Raw genomic sequence first — 10,000 nt, 5'->3', positions numbered from 1 at the left:
GTTCGGTAAATATGACACATGTGATCTGACTAACATGTTCCTATTAAGAATACATGAATAAGTCTTTTCATCCAGGCAACATTTTCAACATAAAAATAAAACACATATAGTTATATAAATATATATATATATACATATACTCTATATCCACCTATCATAAGGAAAAGAGCAGCCATTAGCAAAGAAATATAGAATAATGATATTAGAATTAGGATAAAAGCTCAAATTGAGTAATGCAGAACTGAAATATAATCATTGCTTAACAGTAATTTCTGAAAATATATTTGATTAAGCTCGGTTATTCTCAGCGGGGTACTGTACAAGCATGTAGTTAGATTGTAACTGAGAGGCGGAGTGAATGCAACTAATTTTTTTTTCAACAGATAATGGGTTTATATACAAGACTTTCAGTGGATGAAGGTTATAAGAATTCAAACACATCAATCCAGGAAAAGAAAGAATGAAATGGTTCTGTAAGCAGTGAGATGTAGAGCGAGATGCGCTGTAAAAAAAAATACCGTTATAATGTATGAGTGTGTGTGAAACACGCGCGGTACATGGGTTATATGGCAGGGAATTTGCAGGTTTTAAGCGATCAATGGAGACCCAGTCCTCTTTGCCATGCATGTTAACTAAGAATGCGTTCAGCATACGACAGATCATGAAGAAAGGGCTTATGTAAGGGTGATTAGACTTGGCTTGCTAGTGTCATTACACCAGAAAACGTGCGTTGACAATTGTAGATCTCTGTATGTGTTGCTTAGTTGCGGGCTTGTAATTCTGGCTTTATTGAGTAAATTATCCCACAATATGACATAGGCGCTGGAGATTATCGGAGCAGGTTACGGACGGAAAAAAATTTGGCAGGGTCCAACAAAATATTTCCATATACCATTTCAGCTGCTGAGAAATCCACGGCATCTTTGGGACTGGTCTTTAGCCCAAGGAAGACCGAGATTTGGTAGGTAAACCAGTCCTTGCAGGAGGACATCAAAGTTGTCTTGAGGAGACCAGGAAAATGTTCAACCATTCCATTAGCAGCGGGGTTGTAGGCAATTTGCTTGATGTAGGAGGATTCTCAGGAGATTCGCAAAGTATGTCCACAATTTATAGGTGAAAGTGGTACTCCTGTCAGAAGTAATATGCTCAGGGATACCAAATCTCCCTATCCATCATGAGAATGTGAGGCGGACGTTGCAGGTAATGATGTCCTTGTGATGTGGCTATGGCCCCAATTACAACTACACAAATGTGGGCAAACCGACGCTGAGGTTGAGGAAAGGCGCACATCCCTTATCCATGTGTTGATATACTTTTCAAGTTTGGCATGAATCACAATCGCTGGGCCTATCCTTAGCATCCTTAGTAATGCCGTGCCAAAAGAACTTTGTCTTCAATAGGTGTGCAGTAGATCAGCGCAAGGGATGTGAAAGGTATGAATGAAATCAAACAACTGTTGGCACATGGGAGCAGGTTTTAACGATCTAGGTCTCCCAGTACTGATATCATAGAGAAGGGTGGCTTTGGAGTCATCGAGAGGGATGTCTTTCCAATGAATGGATGTGCAGGATGTCCTACATGCTTGGTACTCTGAATCTTTTCATTGGGCCTCTGCCAGGGCATTGTAATCCAATCACAGATGAATGGCAGCCAATATGTTTCTTGATAGGGCATCAGAAACGAAATTTTACCAGGAACGTGTTGAAGGGTGCAATTCTTGACAGGCGGAAAAGGCATTAGACTTTAGAATGAATGCATACACCGTAGGCATATGGTCCATGTGAAGGACGAAGGACGAACCTTCCAATATGTGGGAAAAGTGATTGACATCCAAGTGCCATGCTAGCAATTTGTGTTTGAAGGTAGAGTAGTCGGGTTCCACCTCGGACAGTTTTCTATTGCAAAAGGCGAATGGGCGGGGCAAGCCATTGACCACCTGCTCAATTATTCCACCAATAATGATGTCCCTGACATCTTTGGAGATAAGGAGAGGTGCATGTGGCACAGGAAATTTGAGGGCAGTAGAGGTTGATAGGCATTATTTGCGTTGCTGAGGGCCACTTCTTGAAGGGACCCTACTTCAGGTCTTTTGGCTTGCCTTTGAAGGAGGTGTTGCGAGGAAAAGAGTATCATTAATGGCTGACACGAACATTTGATAATAGTTTATCATGCCAAAGAATTCTTTTAGCTCTTTGATGGTTGAGGTCGTGGGGAAGTTCTGAATGGCTGCCAATTCCTTAGGGAGTGGGTGGAGTCCTTCAGGAGTGATGCACTGCCCAAAGAAGGATACTTTGTTTGCACCAAAGGTACACTTGCCGCGCCACACTACAAGGCTATTTTGTTTTGGGCAGTTGAGCATGATGCATAGATGACAGAGAAAGAGAGAAAATTATGTTGTCCACGCAATATACACAGAAGGGGAGGTCCACTAAGATGCCATCAATGAGACGTTAAAAAGTGGCCCCAGTAGTAATTGAAAATGTATATCCGAAGTTGGACGTGATGGCGTTCTTGGGGATGTCTTTTGGCTTCATGGGCACCTGATAATACCCCTTTAGGAGGTCGAGCATGGAGAAAACATTTGCTTTGTGCAAACAGAAGGGCCCGTCTGCGATGTTTGGGGAAGGGGTAATGATCCAGTTTTGTCAATATCTATTCTAACTGTAAAGGACCTTTGTACACTCTCTATTTCTGCAATATCCTTTTGGTAGTGTGGGTACTATATCACATTGCAGTACTCGAGCATACTACGTACAGAGGTTTTGTACAGCATAATCCTGTGTTCAGCTTTTCTCGTTTTAAAGTGTATGAATAGCATTCCCATTTTGGCTTTACATTCAGCCAACAGTGTTGCTATTTGGTCGTTGCATAACATATTGTCTCGTTATTAGGTCCCCTATATGCATATACCATTCTTTCTCTGTTTCCATAATTTATTGATTCAAACTTATCGGAGTTAAACACCATCCTATTTATCTCCGCCCATTCATATATTTTGCTCAGATCTCTTTGTAATGAGTTCCTATCTTCATTACAAGTAATTTTTCTATTTATTCTTGTGTCATCGGCAAACTTCTCACTACATTACAGTCTATGTCTGAGATCATAATAACAAACAGCAGTGCAGCTAATACTGTACCCTGTGGCACGTCAGATATTACCTGGGCTTCATCTGATTTCTCGTCATCTGCAACCACTATGTTTTCTGTTTTGTAGAAATTCTTTTATCCATTTTCCTATCTTTCCCTTAATATTATGCTTTCTCATGTTTTTCATTAATATATTATGGTCTACCTTGTCAAAGGCTTTTGCAAAATCTAGATATACCACATCAGTGTCTTTTTCATTTATCATGTGTTTATATATGTTTTCTTAGTGTGCTATCAGTTGGGTTTGTGTACTTTTTCCGAGCACAAAACCGTGTTGACCTACATTAAACTAATTATTTTTAACCGAATGATTCATTATTTCTCTTTTATTATCCTTTCATACACTTTCATAATATGTGATGTTAGGCTAACTGGTCTATAATTGCTTGCCTCTAGTCTTGATCCACTTTTGAAAATAGGGTTATATATGCTAATTTATGTTTAACATATATCTCGCTCATATCAACACTTTGTCTTAGTAGTAATGCAAGCGGCTTCGCGATAGTGTGTGCATTTTTTGTTTTGTTTTTTAACAAAATCGCTGGAACTCTATATGGCCAGGCCGCTGATCCCTTTTTAATTTCACTTATAGCCTGCACAATATCTGCTTCATTAATATCTATATCCATTAGATATTCACTCTTTTCTTCTTTCATTTCTGTTTCATTATTCCCATTCGCAATTCTTGGCGTGAGTTCACTCTTATATTTTTCTGCTAATATGTTGCATATTTCCTTTTCTTTTATTCGTTAACCATCCTTCAATTCTTAGAGGGCCTATTTCTAATCTCCCTTTATTCATCTTTTTTGCATAGGAGTAAAGCCTTTTGGTCCTCCAACAGTTGTTGAGAGCTTAAAAAGTTTAACAATGTGGGCAGCTATCTATATCTATATCTATATCTATCTATATCTATATCTATATCCATTAGATATTCACTCTTTTCTTCTTTCATTTCTGTTTCATTATTCCCATTCACAATTCTTGGCGTGAGTTCACTCTTATATTTTTCTGCTAATATGTTGCATATTTCCTTTTCTTTTATTCGTTAACCATCCTTCAATTCTTAGAGGGCCTATTTCTAATCTCCCTTTATTCATCTTTTTTGCATAGGAGTAAAGCATTTTGGTCCTCCAACAGTTGTTGAGAGCTTAAAAAGTTTAACAATGTGGGCAGCTGGGGATGGCGAGTACTGCTCCAGGAGATATTTTTATAAGGCATATAATGCTATCGGGTGGCCCCTGGCATGCAAAGCCACTCGGATATTTCCGGGATAGTGTCCTCAGGGATCACCATGAGAATATAACCTGCTTTGGTGCCCTTGATGCGAAACAGGACTTCAACAAGTTGGAACTAGGCGAACGCTTCTCTGCTGGCAGAGGGCGTCAGTTTCATTGAGGTGGCGTGTGCTAAAGAGGCGGTTCTATGGGTGGCATCTTCTACCAGTAGTGATGAGGCAGGCAGGAGGGAGCAGACACTCCGCTGGTCACTAATGTGCTAGCGTGCAGTTAGGTTGTAACAAAGAGGCGATGCGAATGAAACTAACTTTATTTCAACAGATAATATTCTTATGTAAAAGACTTTCTGTGGATGGTCACAAGAATTCAAACACATTTATTCATGAATCAAAGGCTGAAACTGCTTCTGTTAACAGTAAGGTGTAGAGTGAGATATAATAGAGAATGAAATACCACTGCAATGCACGAGTGTGTGTGAAACACGAGCGGAATAGTATTTTCATCATAAAAAATATCATCTTTCAATATTTAAATTCAAAGCCCAATCCCGAGGAGAAAATTTGACCTTTTATCTTCAAATGGGCAGGCTTGGTCAGCGGGCTACTAGGTTAAATGGACCTCCCGAAGTGTTTACTGCCTTTGGGCATAGGCTGCTCCTGTAGCTTGCACTGCAAGTATATTTGTATCATGCACCAGACCAAAGGTCATCTGGTAGTCGATCTTTGCGGGTTAATGATGTATGCATTCTAGAGTTGATGGTAAAAACTTATTTAAAATATTTTCATGAATAAAATATTTTAATCATATTCTTGATCTTTTTTTATAAGTAGTAAGCTAAGTTCAGCTGTATATGTGGCAGTTTCATATTTATTTCTTTTTTATTATTGTTTTACAACTTTTTCAGTCTGTTCGCATTTAAAGTTAGTAATATATTTATGTAACCTAAATAAAAGTTTTTGCGGCTATGTGTTCTTAATGAAAAAAAAAAAAAAAAAAAAAAAAAAACACCAGAGGAATCCTCATGCTATACAGGGAAAAGTTTTGATATAAGATATTCAAAGTATGACAACGAATCAATATGTCAAAACATACTGGGGAAAATATAATGAATGGTAATGGTTAGAGAAGAAATGGAAGCTCCATGGATCATGATATAAAAAGTTCATGGAAGCTGAGAGCGCATAAGGAAAATTTGTATAAAGGTTCATCATATATGGCTGTTTTAGAAAAGAAAACAATTTTTCTTTACAATACAAAATCAGTGTAGTAGATAGATTATCATACGGGATATTAGATGAAGAATACATACAAACGCGTGATAAAAATCAACGAGTATTTCAATGTGAAAAGAGATTGAAAGTCTGGAATAAACCAATTGACTTTGGAAAGAGTTGGAACGATGAATGGGTCGTCTCCTTAACATTTAGTACAGTAGACCCCAAAATGGATCTAAGAGCCCCTTGGCAGATGTAATGGCATTACCTGCAATAGAAAGAGAATTGCCCCTAAACGATTATTAAATAGCAAATGAGTCCCGGAATATTATGTACAGAATTTGCAAGATTGTAGGCAAACAATGGCAGCTTATTTCGGTGAGGATAATTCTCTTGCTTTTTTTATTATTAAGGAAAAAGCCAATCTCAGTAATGCTAGAATTAAGTGGGTATTGTAATTCAAGTTTCAGTATATAAGAGATGGTAATTCAAACAGAGAGAAAGATGGAAGAATGCTATACCATGAAACAAAGTTTTATCACCTTGACTGTAGAACTACATGTAAGAACATATTTTGAGAAACTTATAAGAAATTACTTGATTGATGAACAATATGAAGTCACGCATAGTTGATCTGAAATTTTCAATAAAACAATTCCATTAGTAAATTTACAATAAGCGGAATAGCCGCATTTAATTTGCATTTAAGTGGAAGTAATTAGCAATAAACTGATTTAAAGATTCAATATTTGAAGTGCTAAAGATAATTGGTGTAGGCAGAAACTCATTCATTAAAAAAAAAAAATAAGAAAAAGGAAAAGGTACATGAGAAATTGCTTAGTGTAGGAAGGAAAGAGAATAGATAAAAAGAAAAGGTCACTCGGAGAGGAATTTGCTGTACATCCTTAAGTTTCCCAAAAGCTTCATGACTCGTGGCTTGGAAAAAAGAAAGAAGAGCAGAAAACATATTCATAAATATTTCTGGAAAATCCAACGTATTGTAAATAGAAAGTGGATTTTTTTTTCCATAACACAATATTGATTGCTGATAATGAAGAGCCGGTGTATAACAGTGTGCAAGACTATAACGTTTTAAGTGTATGTTCCCAGGGGAAATGCCATGAATGCTTTGCAAGCTAGCAATAAGTAATGGGGATTTTCTTTTTGTATACGAGGATATTCAGTATCTCTAGTTCTAGTAACATTTGAAATTGATAAGCATGTGCTTCTTTGGTGCTTATTGTACGATGATAACGTTCATTTGTGACGATAATGTGTAGAAGTGAAAAGATTTATTTATATTTTATATAAGCCCTTTTTGAATCCTAAGAACAAATAAGTAAATATATCAAGAATATATCTAACATAAAATGTAAAAAAAAAAAAAAAAAAAAAAACATAGGTCAAAACTTTGCAACTTTCGATATTATGCCATGAAGTAAAAAGAAACATTCTGAAATATGAACGAGGAAATAAGGCTTGCCAACCACAAACAACCTTCCTAAGCAATAATAACACGAGAGAATTCGTCTCACTAACACAGAAAGGCTGGCATGCCTGAAAAGTCTTAGAAACAATGCTTGTCACTCGACATACGGTTACTTTCAAGATTTAGCCTACTTCTCGCTTAGCTGACGTTAGGAAGATGGAACATCATGGGCAACATAAAATAAATGTTAAAACTGAAATACAGGAAACTTCAGTAGCTATATGGAGAATCATAATAAAAATGCATAGAAATATTACCCTCCCCCAATCGAAATTAGTCGTAATTTAAATATAAGTCGGACAACAATATTCAGGTGTATCACACGTTTCAATGAAAATGACAACCGCAAGAATCGGTTTGGATATGGACGACCCCGATGCACTACTCACACGCAGGATAATCAGATCATTACTTTAGTGAATTATCGTGTTTTTATCCCTTAAGGTGCGTCCACACGGTCGAACAGTGTCTGTCAGACAAAACTGTTACCATATCTAAATTAAAAAAGAATGACGTCATAAGCGTGGAAATGACGGAAGTTGATATGGTAACAAACAGTGGTACCAGATGAAGCTGACTACCAGGATGTCTACTCCTTTTACCAGACAGACTGGAAGAAATGTCTGAAGCTGATATCCGCTGGCATCTCTGTTATCTATATGAGTGTTATAATCTGTACTCGAGAATCAAGTGTTTAGTTATCAGCTTCAAGTACGGAGCATCATAACCATAGTACACCATAAAATTAAAGCACAATTCAATAAATTAAATTATGCAGCATGATTATTCCTGATCTTTTGAGAACGATGGAATGACATGTGGAAGGACTAGTTGCAAAGACGGAGTGAAAAGAGGAGCCATTCATCCATTTTCAAGGAATCTCAAATTGATTAAGAATCAGACTTTAAAACTATACTGATGGGCCAAAACGCTTTATACATTTTATCGGAGAACTAAACACCTTTTATAGCTAAGCAGGACACATATAAGAGAGGAAGCATTTTTCCAGAAGCACGTCTGAAAGTTTAAAGAATCACATATGCCTAACTTAAAATAGCCCTTCAGTGAACTGAGGATGTTATTGTTATCAACGTGCAATGTATAGCCTATATTATTCCAAGAAATAACTGTTTGTGACTGGTCATACGTCGGATTATGTGTTTGTAACTAAATCCAAATTGTTTCAGTGATAAAGATAAAATGTTCAAAATTTGTTTCCCCTGTTCTCGTAGAGAGAGAGAGAGAGAGAGAGAGAGAGAGAGAGAGAGAGAGAGAGAGAGAGAGAGAGAGAGAGAGAGAGAAAAAAATGAAACTAAGGTGTCCATAATTGAAACAGATTCTGTTATGCTATACTCGTATATGGAAAAGCCATAATTTGGTTGTGCAAATGTCTTCTGTATCAACCTCCGACTTTTTTAATTTTCCAATTTGCGTAGCTCTTCTTTTAATAACCTATTTCAGATTCCATATTCTTTTCGACTTCTAAATCAGTTAGTCATTCCACCTCTCGGAAGTTTTGACGTTATTTTATTTAATGCTGCTACTCGATTAATTATGTCTTTGTAAACATTTGCTTTGATATTTTGTAAGCATGGGTTCTGCCAGTACTGTTTGATTAGCAACTGAGCCTCTCTTCTATCTCAAAGTCAGCTTTCCTCCGCAACTGAATTACAACAAGTTATGTTTACAGGGAACGTGATACCTAATTTTTTCATAGTGCCACTCCGCCTCCGGAGTGTCTGAAGCTCAGACTCTTACGAACAAAGGCACTGTCCGACACACCACTTTGTGCTCGTTATTGACGTCATTAACGCTTCCTTCATAATGTTACTTGGTAACAATTGTATTCGACAAACACTGTTTGCCCGTGGTTTCCCCATCTTTAATCACCTTCATTTGTGGCCGCCGATCACTCTCCCCCCTTGTGTCTTGAAACGGGGTATGATAACAGTGTTTGCCCTTCGGGGACTGCCCGGTAGTGTGGACAGGGCCTTATATCCTTTATGTTCTAGTTAAATATCAATATATTTTCATCACTAATTATCATTTACAAGTCAAGTCGGCACATGCATTAAATAAATTTCTCAGACCATTAGGCTTTCATTGAGATTTAATTCTTAATGAATGCTTGAAAATGGAAACTGTACATAATTAAGCATTCATATCGTTTCAGATTTTTTCTTTAATTTACATCATTAAAAACATAAAAGAATCTGAAATTACAAGTAAGCCACTAATATAATTGAAAGATAACAGGCACCTTTAAATCGACCATTTCTGCGTAGATCCCACGTAGGTCCCAGAGTTACACTTTGGGCAATTATATTTATATACAACACCAAGAGGCTATTAAAGGTCAAAATTGATTCACTTAGAGGTGCTAGCTATCGAACAGGTTGCAAAATATCCAACCCTTAAGGTAGAGTCACACATGCATGTTCTCACCCGGTATGTCCTCCCGTATGCCCATACGCGGCCAAACGTGCGTTTTTAACCACGCCCACACAGGTATTGAATTGTGCCGCACAACGTTGCACCTACGTTGCACCTACGCACGTCAGTATGACGTTAGTACTGCGTTAGTGTGACGTAGTGCGTGAGTGGCAGCCGTTGTGCGTTGTACTTACGTTGTGCATACGTTATGTGGACCTACTGTATGGACATACTTCCAGGTAGTACGTGAAGGGTCACGCAAGCATAACGTCTTTACTAGGTATGGTGACGTAGGTGGTACGTCAAGTGCCGTCAGAGCTACGTCAGAGCTACGTCAGAGGTACATAAGAGCTACGTCAGAGCAACGTCAGAGCTACGTCAGACTTTCGTCAGAGGTATATCAACGCGAGGTTGGTGCCAGGCATGCCTCCTCTATACTCCCAGGTATAAAAAGGGTGCTGGGCGGTACCTGACAGTCAT

The sequence above is a fragment of the Palaemon carinicauda genome, chromosome 2, assembly GCF_036898095.1.
Source record: "Palaemon carinicauda isolate YSFRI2023 chromosome 2, ASM3689809v2, whole genome shotgun sequence".
In the NCBI taxonomy this organism is placed as follows: domain Eukaryota; kingdom Metazoa; phylum Arthropoda; class Malacostraca; order Decapoda; family Palaemonidae; genus Palaemon; species Palaemon carinicauda.
The sequence above is the reverse complement of the archived record's forward strand: the minus strand, read 5'-3'. Positions refer to the sequence as shown.